The 13,736-nt window shown below is 47.9% G+C and overlaps 1 protein-coding gene across 5 annotated transcripts in view; it reads right to left on the reverse strand.

Annotated features, from left to right (window-relative positions):
• LOC140394261 (ankyrin-repeat and fibronectin type III domain-containing 1-like) overlaps positions 1-12,939 on the reverse strand; it is a 1,262,745-nt gene extending 1,249,806 nt beyond the window's left edge. For 3 of the 5 annotated variants that reach the window (XM_072481309.1, XM_072481306.1, XM_072481314.1), the window contains exon 1: positions 12,524-12,937. The gene's annotated coding sequence lies outside the window, so the exon portion shown is untranslated. Of the gene's footprint in view, positions 1-11,293; positions 11,441-12,523 lie in introns of those variants that run through there. The other 2 variants (XM_072481308.1, XM_072481307.1) reach the window with 2 other exon arrangements.
• Between the last annotated feature and the right edge of the window lie 797 nt (positions 12,940-13,736).

The raw sequence follows: 13,736 nt of genomic DNA on the forward strand, positions 1-13,736 counted from the left end.
CATGTGGAACAATTGGTGGTTTGGTTGACGGGGAAGGGTAGAGTACCGTCTGCTGTGGGCTACAGTGGGTAGGAGAATATTGGGTTTAGGGATTATGGAGGTTTTTCTGGGCCGCAGTCTTTGCGCACTGGTTATGTTTGAGTGTCTGTTTTCCAGGGATTAGGTCATGGCGGAGGGGATTGGGAGGAGTGGGGCCTGGGCAGGGGCCTCCACACTACCAAGTGAATATTGGCTGGTGAACGGGAGTGTGGTGGTATTTGGAACCTGGTCGAACAGGTTTCGCTGGGCCTGGGAAGTGTGAAAAGTGGGGGGATGGGATAAATACTGGGAGAGGTATTTTCAAGAAGAAGTGGATGGAGGGCAGCACGGTGGCACAGTGGGCTAGCCCTGCTGCCTCACGGCACCGAGGTCCCAGGTTCGATCCCAGCTCTGGGTCACTCTCCGTGTGGAGTTTGCACATTCTCCCCGTGTTTGCGTGGGTTTCGCCCCCACAACCCAAAGATGTGCAGGTTAGGTGGATTGGCCACGCTAAATTGCCCCTTAATTGGGAAATAAAATGAATTGGGTACTCTAAATTTATTTTTAAAAATATGTGGATGGGGGGTTCTTGGGGGGGGGGGGGGGGTTTGATGGCAACAAAGGGACGGGCGGGGCAGGCCCAATTCGCAGGACCTGGGGTTATGATGATGGCAGATAGGAGTGGCAGGATGGGTGAGAGACCACCAGTCAGAATAGTAACGTGGAACGCGAGGGGTTGGGGGACCAGTGAAGAGGATGAGGGTCTTTACACATTTGAAGAGTCCAAAGGCCGACGTGGTGATGCTGCAGGAGACCCATCTGAGGATGAAAGATCAGGTGAGGCTTAGGAAGGGTTGCGTGAGTCATGTTTTCCATTCGGGGTTTAATAGCCGGGCTCGGGGGTAGCGGTATTAGTGGGCAAGAGGGTGAGGTTTCAGATGGAGAAGGTGGTGGCAGACCAGGGGGATAGGTACGTGATTGTGACAGGCACATTAGAGGGGAGGTTTGTGGCACTGGCAAGCGTATATGGCCCCAACTGGGATGATGTGGGGTTAGTGAAGGTACTGGGACCCGGATTTGAATACCCACAAGTTAGTAGTGGGGAAGGACTGGAATATGGCGCAAGAGCCGAAAGTGGATAAGCCTCAGCCACGTTCGCTGTCCCAGTTAGGGGGGGGGTGTTCTATAAGAGCCGCCGGGAGTGTAACGAGATGTGAGGGAGTTCCTGGACAGGTTGGAGTACCCAAGGTCGGGTAAAGAGAATAGAGCAGACTTGGAGGGGCCGGTGGGGGAGCAGGAAGTGGAGGAAGCAATTGGGAGGATGTAGCTAGGGAAGGTGACGGAACCGGATGGGTTCCCAGTGGAATACTATAAGAAGTTTAAGCATACATTGACGCCACTGATGGGAATATTTGAGGATGTGATGGGTAGGGGAGTCTTGCCACAGACGTTGGGGCAGGCTTCGATTTCCCTGCTGTTAAAGAAGGATAAGGACCCGGTGGAGTGTGGGTCGGATAGGCCCATATCCCTATAGAATATAGGTGCCAAAATATTTCCAAAGATTCTGGTGGCAAGGTTGGAGGGGTGTCTGCCGAAGGTGATAGCAGAGGATCAGACGGGGTTCGTGAAGGGAAGGCAGCTGTTTTCGAATGTGAGGAGGTTGTTAAATGTGATCCTGTCTCCGACGGAGGGAAAGGAGATGGAGGTGGTGGTGGCACTGGATGCAGAGAAGGTGTTTGATCGGGTAACATGGGGCTATTTGATGGCGGTACTAGAAAAATTTGGAATTGGGCCGATGTTCGTGGCGTGGGTTCAGCTGTTGCATAAGGAGCCGATGGCGAGCGTTCGCACTAATAATATGAATTCGGGGTACTTTGCTCTGCACCGGGGAATGAGGCAGGGGTCTGTGATGTATGTTCCCCCCTGCTGTATGCACTGGCAATAGAGCCTTTGGCCATCGCACTAAGGAGCTTGGGGTTCTGGAATGGGAAAGTGAGGGTTTGGAGCATAGGATATCCTTATATGCTGATGATCTGTTATTGTACATTTTGGAGCCAAGCACTTCGGTGGGGAATATAATGGGGCTGCTCCAAAGATTTAGGTCATTCTCCGGCGTTATAAATTGAACCTCGGCAAGAGCGATTATTTTATGAACTCACAGCCGGGAGCAGGGGCGGGGGTGAGGGGTTGTATTTCGACTGGTGGCAACCCACTTTAAGTGCTTGGAGGGTGCAGGTGCCAAGGGTTTGAGTGGGCTGGAGATGAATCAGACAGCAAAGCAGATGAGGCGGCACAGTGGCGCAGTGGTTAGCACTGCTGCCCCACAGCACTGAGGACCCAGGTTCGATCTCTGCCCCGGGTCACTGTCTGTGTGGAGTTTGCACATTCTCTTTGTGTCTGCGTGGGTTGCACCCCCACAACACAAAGATGGGCAAGGTAGGTGAATTGGCCACGCTAAATTGCCCCTTAATTAGAAAAAAAGTAAAAAACCAGTGGCAAACGGATTGAGAAAAAGTACTTTACAAACTTGTGGTACTAAAGGCTGAGAGGTCCCCTGGACCCATTGGTTTGCAACCTCGGATTTTAAAAGAAGTAGCTGCAGAGATAGTTGTTGCATTGGTTGTAACCTTCCCAAATTCTCTAGCTTCTGGAAAGATCCCATTGGATTGGAAAACTGCAAAGATAATACCCTATTCAAGTTGTTGTTTTTGGCCTATCTTCACAACCATATACTGTTTGGTTACCTTTTAGGGAATAGTGGGGGACATGACGGATAGATTTCCGAACTGATTATCAACCCATTGAACCACGCTGAATGCTCTTTCCGTGGCCAACAAGTCCTGGCATCGGACTCAAACTCGGAGCTCCTGAGCCAGGGGACCATCGCATCGCAAGGCTTCCCCTTATTCACAAAAGGATGGAGACAATGCAGGAAATATAGGCCAGCTACATAGCATGCAGGAAACAATTATTAAGGAAATAGTAGCAGGACATTTTGAAAATCATAATACAATCTAGCAGAGTCAACATGGTTTTGTGTTTGACAAATTTATTAGTGTTCTTTGAGGATGTATAAGCAGGGTAAATAGGGGGGAACCAGTAGATTTGAATTTCAAAAATGCATTTGATAACATGCACATAAAGTGTGCTTAGGAGTTCATGGTGTTGGGCTGATATAGAACATAGAACATAGAACAATACAGCGCAGTACAGGCCCTTCGGCCCACGATGTTGCACCGAAACAAAAGCCATCTAACCTACACTATGCCATTATCATCCATATGTTTATCCAATAAACTTTTAAATGCCCTCAATGTTGGCGAGTTCACTACTGTAGCAGGTAGGGCATTCCACGGCCTCACTACTCTTTGCATAAAGAACCTACCTCTGACCTCTGTCCTATATCTATTACCCCTCAGTTTAAAGTTATGTCCCCTCGTGCCAGCCATATCCATCCGCGGGAGAAGGCTCTCACTGTCCACCCTATCCAGCCCCCTGATCATTTTGTATGCCTCTATTAAGTCTCCTCTTAACCTTCTTCTCTCCAACGAAAACAACCTCAAGTCCATCAGCCTTTCCTCATAAGATTTTCCCTCCATACCAGGCAACATCCTGGTAAATCTCCTCTGCACCCACTCCAAAGCCTCCACGTCCTTCCTATAATGCGGTGACCAGAACTGTATGCAATACTCCAAATGCGGCCGTACCAGAGTTCTGTACAGCTGCAACATGACCTCCCGACTCCGGAACTCAATCCCTCTACCAATAAAGGCCAACACTCCATAGGCCTTCTTCACAACCCTATCAACCTGGGTGGCAACTTTCAGGGATCTATGTACATGGACACCTAGATCCCTCTGCTCATCCACACTTTCAAGAACTTTACCATTAGCCAAATATTCCGCATTCCTGTTATTCCTTCCAAAGTGAATCACCTCACACTTCTCTACATTAAACTCCATTTGCCACCTCTCAGCCCAGCTCTGCAGCTTATCTTTCTATCCCTCTGTAACCTGCTACATCCTTATAGTTGCCGGGGTTGTCTCTGCTCCCCTTTTTGAACAAAGGGACCACATTTGCTGTCCTCCAGTCCTCTGGCACTATTCCTGTAGCCAATGATGACATAAAAATCAAAGCCAAAGGTCCAGCAATCTCTTCCCTGGCCTCCCAGAGAATCCTAGGATAAATCCCATCAGGTCCCGGGGACTTATCTATTTTCAGCCTGTCCAGAATTGCCAACACCTCTTCCCTACGTACCTCAATGCCATCTATTCTATTAGCCTGGGCTCAGCATTCTCCTCCACAACATTATCTTTTTCCTGAGTGAATACTGACGAAAAATATTCATTTAGTATCTCGCCTATCTCTTCAGACTCCACACACAATTTCCCATCCCTGTCCTTGACTGGTCCTACTCTTTCCCTAGTCATTCGCTTATTCCTGACATACCTATAGAAAGCTTTTGGGTTTTCCTTGATCCTTCCTGCCAAATACTTCTCATGTCCCCTCCTTGCTCGTCTTAGCTCTCTCTTTAGATCCTTCCTCGCTACCTTGTAACTATCCATCGCCCCAACCGAAACTTCACACTTCATCTTCACATAGGCCTCCTTCTTCCTCTTAACAAGAGATTCCACTTCCTTGGTAAACCACGGTTCCCTCGCTCGACGCCTTCCTCCCTGTCTGACCGGTACATACTTATCAAGAACACGCAGTAGCTGATCCTTGAACAAGCCCCACTTATCCAGTGTGCCCAACACTTGCAGCCTACTTCTCCACCTTATCCCCCCCAAGTCACGTCTAATGGCATCATAATTGCCCTTCCCCCAGCTATAACTCTTGCCCTTCGGTGTATACTTATCCCTTTCCATCATTAACGTAAACGTCACCGAATTGTGGTCACTGTCCCCAAAGTGCTCTCCTACCTCCAAATCCAACACCTGGCCTGGTTCATTACCCAAAACCAAATCCAACGTGGCCTCGCCTCTTGTTGGCCTGTCAACATATTGTTTCAGGAAACCCTCCTGCACATACTGTACAAAAAACGACCCATCTATTGGACTCGAACTATATCTTTTCCAGTCAATATTTGGAAAGTTAAAGTCTCCCATAATAACTACCCTGTTACTTTCGCTCTTATCCAGAATCATCTTCGCCATCCTTTCCTCTACATCCCTAGAACTATTAGGAGGCCTATAAAAAACTCCCAACAGGGTGACCTCTCCTTTCCTGTTTCTAACTTCAGCCCATACTACCTCGGAAGAAGAGTCCCCATCTAGCATCCTCTCCGCCACTGTAATACTGCTCTTGACTAGCAGCGCCACACCTCCCCCTCTTTTGCCTCCTTCTCTGAGCTTACTAAAACACCTAAACCCCAGAACCTGCAACATCCATTCCTGTCCCTGCTCTATCCATGTCTCCGAAATGGCCACAACATCGAAGTCCCAGGTACCAACCCATGCTGCCAGTTCCCCTACCTTGTTTCGTAGACTCCTGGCATTGAAGTAGACACACTTCAAACCACCTACCTGAACACTGGCCCCCTCCTGCGACGTCAAATCTGTGCTCCTGACCTCTATACTCTCATTCTCCCTTATCCTAAAACTACAATCCAGGTTCCCATGCCCCTGCTGCATTAGTTTAAACCCCCCCAAAGAGCACTAACAAATCTCCCCCCCCCAGGATATTTGTGCCCCTCAGGTTCAGATGTAGACCATCCTGTCTGTAGAGGTCCCACCTTCCCCAGAAAGAACACCAGTTATCCAGAAATCTGAATCCCTCCCGCCTGCACCATCCCTGTAGCCACGTGTTTAAATGCTCTCTCTCCCTATTCCTCATCTCACTATCACATGGCACGGGCAACAACCCAGAGATAACAACTCTGTTTGTTCTAGTTCTGAGCTTCCATCCTAGCTCCCTGAAAGCCTGCCTGACATCCTTGTCCCCTTTCCTACCTATGTCGTTAGTGCCAATGTGGACCACGACTTGGGGCTGCTCCCCCTCCCCCCTAAGGACCCGGAAAACACGATCCGAGACATCACGTACCCTTGCACCTGGGAGGCAACATACCAAACGTGAGTCTCTCACGCTCCCACAAAATCTCCTATCTGTGCCCCTGACTATAGAGTCCCCAATTACTAATGCTCTGCTCCTCTCCTCCCTTCCCTTCTGAGCAACAGGGACAGGCTCCGTGCCAGAGGCCCGTACCCCATGGCTTACCCCTGGTAAGTCGTCCCCCCCACAAGTATCCAAAGCGGTATACTTGTTTCTCAGGGGAACGACCGCAGGGGATCCCTGCACTGACTGCTTTTTCCCAGTCCCTCTTACAGTTACCCACCTATCTCCAATCTTTGGTGTAACTAGTTCCCTGAAGCTGCTATCTATGACATCTTCTGCCTCCCGAATGATCCGAAGTTCTTCCAACTCCAGCTCCAGTTCCCTAACTCGGTCTTGGAGGAGCTGGAGATGGCAGCACTTCCTGCAGGTAAAATCAGCAGGGACACTAACTGCATCCCTCACCTCAAACATCCTGCAGGAGGAACATTGCACTCCCTTCCCTGCCATTCCTCTAACTTTCTACCAAGATCTGGCTAACAACTAAATTAAATTTTTATAAAAAATAATAATAATATAATAAAATATGGTACTTACCTCAGACCAATGGGTTTTATTATTAGGTTAGAGGAGGAGGGCGGGTGGGAGACACTACACGTGTAGTGTCTCGGGTTTCCTCTCCACCAGAATTTATTGGTGAGGGTCTTCCCAGACGTCCGCGGGTCGACTTCCTGTTCCCGCCTAAAAAACTAATTTAAAAAAAAGAAAAATTCTCAGCTCCTGCTGAAATTGACTAACCAGCCAGCTCCACTCCCGCCGAAATCGACTGGCCTGCCCCTGCAAAGACAAGTGCTTTTAAAGGACAGACTTACCTCCCAGCAACCACTTCCGCAATGCTCCCGCTGAAACTGACTCACCAGCTGTTCTCACGCCGAAATCGACTGGCCTGCCCCTGCAAAGACAAGTGCTTTTAAAGGTTGACTTACCTCCCAGCAACCACTTCCGCAATGCTCCCGCTGAAACTGACTCACCAGCTGTTCTCACGCCGAAATCGACTGGCCTGCCCCTGCAAAGACAAGTGCTTTTAAAGGTTGACTTACCTCCCAGCAGCCACTTCCGCAATGCTCCCGCTGAAACTGACTCACCAGCTGTTCTCACGCCGAAATCGACTGGCCTGCCCCTGCAAAGACAAGTGCTTTTAAAGGACAGACTTCCCTCCCAGCAACCACTTCCGCAATGCTCCCGCTGAAACTGACTCACCAGCTGTTCTCACGCCGAAATCGACTGGCCTGCCCCTGCAAAGACAAGTGCTTTTAAAGGACAGACTTACCTCCCAGCAACCACTTCCGCAATGCTCCCGCTGAAACTGACTCACCAGCTGTTCTCACCCCGAAATCGACTCTATATTATATATATATATATATATATATATATATATATATATTAGCATGGTTAGAGGGTTGACTAACAGAAAACAAGAGAGTCAGGATAATGGGTCATATTCAGGTTGACCAGCTGTGACAAGCGGGGTGTCACAGGAATTAGTGCTGGAGTACGAACTATTTAACACCTATTGTAATTACTTTGTAGGGGCAGAATGCATTGCAGCCAAATTTGATGATACAACGATGGGTGGAAAAGCAAGTCCTGAGTAGGACACCAAAGCTACAAAGAGATATAAATAGGTTTGGTGAGAGGGCAAAAAATAGCATAGAATCATAGAATCCCTACAGTGCAGAAGAAGGCCATTTAGCCCATCGGGTCTGCACTGGCCCTTGGAAAGCGCACCCTACTCAGCCCACACCTCCACCCTGCCCCGTAACCCAGCAACCGCACCTAACTTTTTATACACGGAGGAGTAAACTTACCATGGCCAATCCACATAACCTGCATATCTTTGGACTGAAAACCCACGCAGACACAGGGAGAAAGTGCAAACTCCGCACAGACAGTCTCCCAAGGCCAGAATTGAACCCGGGTCCCTGGAGTTGTGAGGCAACAGTGCTAACAACTGTGCCACCCAGTTGGAGATATGGGAAAATGTGAGGAAGAATAGAAAAGAAAAAGAACATTTAAATGGAGAAAGACTGCAGAATATATCTGGCTGTCCTTGTAAATGAATCACAAGAGGTTAGCATGCAAGTACAGCAAGTAATTAGGAAAGCAAATAAAGTGTTGGCCTTTATTGCAAGGGGTGGTGGGGGACAGTGTATGATAGTAGGGAAGTCTTGCAACAACTTTACTACGACTATTGTTGAGTCAACACCTAGAGTAATGCATACAATTTTGGTCTCCATATCCATGGAGGGATATACTTGCATTGGAGGCAGTTCAGAGAAGGTTCACTTGGCTGATTCCTGGGATAAAAGGGGTTGTCTTATGAGGAAATGCTAAGCAGGTTGGGCCAATAGTCATTAGAGTTAAGAATAAGAAGCTATATTGTTGAAATAGATAAGATTCTGAGGAGATTTGACAGTGTCGATGCTGAGAGAATATTCTCCTCGTGAAACAGGCTCAAAGGGCCATATGCCCCATTGCTGCTCCTATTTTCTATATTCTAAACACCCTTGCCACCTCTGGCCCCATTATTCTCCCTGTGTGTGCGTGGGTTTCCTCCTACAGTCCAAAGATGTGCAGGTTAGGTGGATTGGCCATGCTAAATTGCCCTTAGTGTCCAAAATTGCCCTTAGTGTTGGGTGGGGTTACTGGGTTATGGGGATAGAGTGGAGGTGTGGGCTTGGGTAGGGTGCTTTTTCAAAGAGCCGGTGCAGACTCGATGGGCCGAATGGCCTCCTTCTGCACTGTAAATTCTATGATTCTATGATTACATCAACTCACGGCTAAATTCATCATTGGCCTCATTCTGTGCACATTTTTTCATGCCTTTCATTTCTTGGGCTTACCGTCTGGTAATGGGCCTGTGGTGCAGAAATGAACAGACAATGTATGAAATGATTCTTTAAAAGGCCTTTAATTTTCTTCATACATCTGACTTTTAGCATTCAGCAAAAAACAACTCACCCTTTGAGAACTCGAGTGCTACAGGGTAGATTTATGTGAAGACTTCAGGGTGCTGCTACATTGTGCTCTCCCAGCGCCGTCAGTTGATGTGGAAGGAGGTGGCTATTTCTTTTACTTCAGTGCAGGAAATAGTCTTGTTCTCAATGGGCCCGGCACATATGGAGCCATTCGCATCTATGCAAGAGCTGCCTCTGTCATTTGGACTTCATGCAGTATTTGTGTTGCCATAAAAATCGGCCAGGGATTTGGCATCAAAGCCAGGATTGCTTTGAGCAGAGCCCCACAGGCTTCAGATAGCCACTTTATCCTTTTAAAGCCCACCTACCCTTCCCTGTTTACTTGGAGTGGTTGAGCATCTGGTAAGGGGCCATCTCACCTACCCATCACTCAACACATCCTATGGATGAGGGCATAGTGTGGGGGTGGCTCACACCTCCTGCATCCATTGGGTGGCATGCCACATATCGCTCTCCATGAGGATCCCCATTCAGTGGAGGAGACCGGGCATGCTATCATAGATGGCAAGAATTGTCTACTCCATTATATGCATATAGAAACGAATAGCCTCTGGAAACTCTGATGGATATCCACACATTTCATGACTGCTGATGTAGCATCTACTAATTTGTTGACTCCCAAGGCTCGGCATCAGTGTGAAGCTGAGCTTCACTGGGCCATTCCACAATCCTCTGTTGGGGAGTAGCCATAGCTGTAACTGCCTCCATTAGCTGCTCAAGCACATCTGTGCAATGCTCACCCAACCGATGCCACCCATTCTAACTGCACATCAGTGCCCACCGAGAGAGTATCTGCAGGGCGGAGGGTGCGCTGGACTGATGTGGCGCTGCCTCATCAGGTGGCAACTCCTCCCCGAGGTCTTATACGGTCCCAGATACATCAATCTCTCATTGGTTATTGGCCCTGTGAGAGAGACAAGAGCGATGTTAATACGTTGCACTTTCAACCAACTCCTGCTTCCTGTCTTTGAACTGGAACTTACTGTGTTCATGTAGGTTCACAGGGGCACCATAGTGAATGTCTTGTTACCTGTGTGGTAGGTAACTCGTGCTACTCAATCTTTGGTTCATGGCGAGGTCTTCTGAATCTCGATGAAGAAGACTCGAACTCGTCCAGTAACAACAAAGGTTCAATGAGTAACTATAACAACAAGTGCATGGGTTCTTCACTTTAACTTTGATACTAGTGATAAGGTTAACAAAATCTAACTACAATAACTATACGCAACTCCACTAGCCATCTGAACTATTCTGATATTGTCCTGGTCACAGTGCACCCGAAAGAGAGAGAGACTGAGGGAGACACAATGTGGTTCCTTTTTATACCCTTGTTGGTCCGGCCCTCTAGTGATCATGTGGTGCTGCTGATTACACATTAACCCCTTGTGTACATGCACATACAGAGATCACTACAGTGAATACTTCTCATAAAATTTGAAATGTACATCCATTATGTTACTCACTTCTACAAACTCCACACCCACTTTGCCTCAGTGACAGACAGTCCTGCTGTAACCCATCCTATATTCATTGCCATCTCCTCCATCATTGTCACTACAGAGATGAATATACCACATCCAGCACCTGGAGTTCTTCTCCCCCCCCCCCCCCCCCCCCATTATTGCATTGAGCATGCTTCTCCTGCAACTACATACATAAACTTTCACTCATCTCATTGTCCAGCTGTGCCTGTCAGCCTATCATTTTTCATGTTGAGCATTGTGCCACTTGAAGGCTTGCTTAGAGTAACCATTCAATCTTGCCAATGACTGACCATGGGCTTTCATTGTGTCAGCTCTGCACCTCATTGGTCCCGAGTCACAACCAGTGCATGAGTCAACCACTTTATCTTGTATCCCCTGCCCCAACACGATCCACCCACTCCAAATATGGGAAAATCCCAGAGGATGTCCTGCCACCCACTTGTGGTGCAAGAATACACTTGACCTGGACTACCACCGAGTTGGGAACATCCTGTCCAATATAACCATACCATGCAAAATCAATGACATACGAGTAATCTGCTGTCTCAAGGGGAGATGGAGGTGTCATGGTAATGTTCTGGGGTCACAGGTTTGAATCCCACCATGGAAATAGTTGAATTGAGAAATCTAGAATATAAACCAGTCTTAGTAATGTTGACCATGAAACTTTCATCGATGGGGAAGGAAATCTGCAATCCTTACCTGATCTGGCCCACAGATGTCTCCACACCCACAGCAATGTTGTTGACTGCCGTTTGAAATAGCCCAGGACGCCACATCAATGGGCAACACATGCTGGCCGTACCAACAAAGTGGTCCTCTCATCCCATGAAAGAATACAGAAAAAAGAAAGGTGCCAATGTTACCGCTGCCCTGAATGGAAAGGGAAGTCGGAGTGGTAATTTGATTTCGGCCAGTTAATACCATCGCTCAATGTTAAAATTACCTCCAGTGAGTATTCTATTGCTGATACTTCTACAAGGCTACAAACAAACTGGTGCTAGGAGGGCGTCGCATCTCCAAACAGGCAAATGGACCAAGGATTAAAAGGTCGGAATACTAGATGTGCCCCCGTTTATAAATTAAATCAATTTATGGGGAGGGCGGGTCGGAAGGTTTAACGAGCTTTTTTCTACTCCTCAAACCCAAGGGACATGTAAGCCTGCTGACAGGTCAGTGGATAAATCCATCGCTTATCTGGATCTGAGCAATATTAAGGGAGCCCTGCAGTCAAATCTGCGCTCTGTGAGAAGCTGGGGTAGTGGTCGGTGTGTTCCAATTGTCCTCAGCACCATTACAGAGGGAGGGGACCTCGCCCGGTTAGTGACACCTGCTGGAAACAATTTTATCTTAAGTTGCGAGTGAGGCACTGTAAGAACTGGTCGCGTCAGCGATGCCCACCGTGGCCAAACATCACCTCAACAATATCCATGCTCACAGGAGGAGGTTTCAGAAATTAATCCCAAGTTTGAGAAAAGTACGAAAGATCAAGTCTGGAAATTAAGCAGCAAAATATGACTGTGGGAATAAAACTTCGTGCCGCCTGTGACAAATTCCTTTCCTGCTGATTGTAAGTGAGGGGTAAGGTCGTTCAGCGACCACTGCAGTGTGGAAGGACCCGCTGCGGGAGTTTGGCCCCATTTGGGAGAATGAGTTCCACTTCGTGCAGCATCATGTTCCCAAGTGTCATTTCAACTCTGTTCGATGGTTTAAGTGAACTCCACGCGAGAGTGTGGATCTGTTGCTTCGTGAGGCTCAATAATATGGTTCGGACCCACAATTAAACATCTCGTTTATAAAAAAAAAACGTTTCCACATTCTCTGGGTGGAGACTCTAGGCTGCAACATGCTCCTTCTTCAGAGACATTTAATGCTAGCTTCACACACAGTGATGTCAGATTCAACATGATGGAATTCCTGTCTAATTCTTACCTTATTTTCCAATTAAATTGCATAGCGGTGGGTTAGCTCCTCTTGTTTCGCACATCCAGCCCCAATCTGGAAGGCATCTTATCCAGCTCCCCTCCTTCTCCGTACGCCGTGCAGAACTCCACACTTTTAAAGATTTTCCAATGAGTGAAAACTGAAATAAATGTAACAAAGCCGCCCCCTCGAGCCAGCTGCAAGTGATATGAGCAAGGAGCTCACAGACAACAGGAAACAGAGCGGGACACGCTGGGAATTCATTGAACAACGGCTCTTTGTGCGGGTTCGGGCAGAATCGCAGAGAGGGGAGGATCCTGTCCCAGCCCCCACGGGTCTGAGAAAAGGCGAAGGGAACCATTTGCTCCCGAAATGTGCGCGGCGCCGGTGACGCGAGACGCTCGCCAGCCTGGGAACTGTGACCCTGGGACCTGCCGAGAATGCAGTAAGTGCAGCAGGGAGAGAGGATTCGGCAGATCACACGTAGGACTTCAATCCAGACCCGTGAGAAGATCGACAACCCTCCACAATCAGCAAAACCTCGTCCTAAAGTTGTAACTCGGAGTTGGCTGCTGATATATATATGATGGAGTTTTGAAAACTGAACCTGGATAAAGTGGGAAATTTGACACAAGCCTGACTTTGGGTTAATATCGCCATGTCACTATTGTATAGCTCATTCCTGGTAGAAGCACAGCCTTCACTTCTCACATTTAGGGGTCACTTTCCTCCATTTCCACTTTGCCCTGAAGAAGTGTGCAGACCTGTTGTCCTTTCACTCCAGCTGGGATTAGTACACGTGTTAGGCGGCCTTTCCTCATTCAGCATTGATCGACAATTTCAAATCACAATCACTGCCCTTTATTTGTGTTTTTTGGACAGCAACTGTTTGTGATGATTGGGCTTTCCCTGTTTACACCGCCTCCAGAATGATTAGCTTCTGCTGTATTTTGCTGAAAGAGAGGTTAAGCGACATTTCCTTGTACATAGAGGGTTACAGGTACATGTGTACCAGTCTGCCAGAAACAGTGGTTGGAACAGAATCCACAAAAGCTGCTAAAGGGGAATGGGATAAATGTTTAGAAGACAATGTTTTAAACGGGAATGGGAAAGAACAGTGAATGGATTAAGGGATAGCTTTTTGAGACAGCCTGGTGAAGTGTGACAGATCGTATAGTGTCCATCTTTGCTGTAATATTCTATGGGCACAATCCAGGACGTT

The sequence above is a fragment of the Scyliorhinus torazame genome, chromosome 17 (genome assembly GCF_047496885.1).
Source record: "Scyliorhinus torazame isolate Kashiwa2021f chromosome 17, sScyTor2.1, whole genome shotgun sequence".
Classification (NCBI taxonomy): Eukaryota; Metazoa; Chordata; class Chondrichthyes; order Carcharhiniformes; family Scyliorhinidae; genus Scyliorhinus; species Scyliorhinus torazame.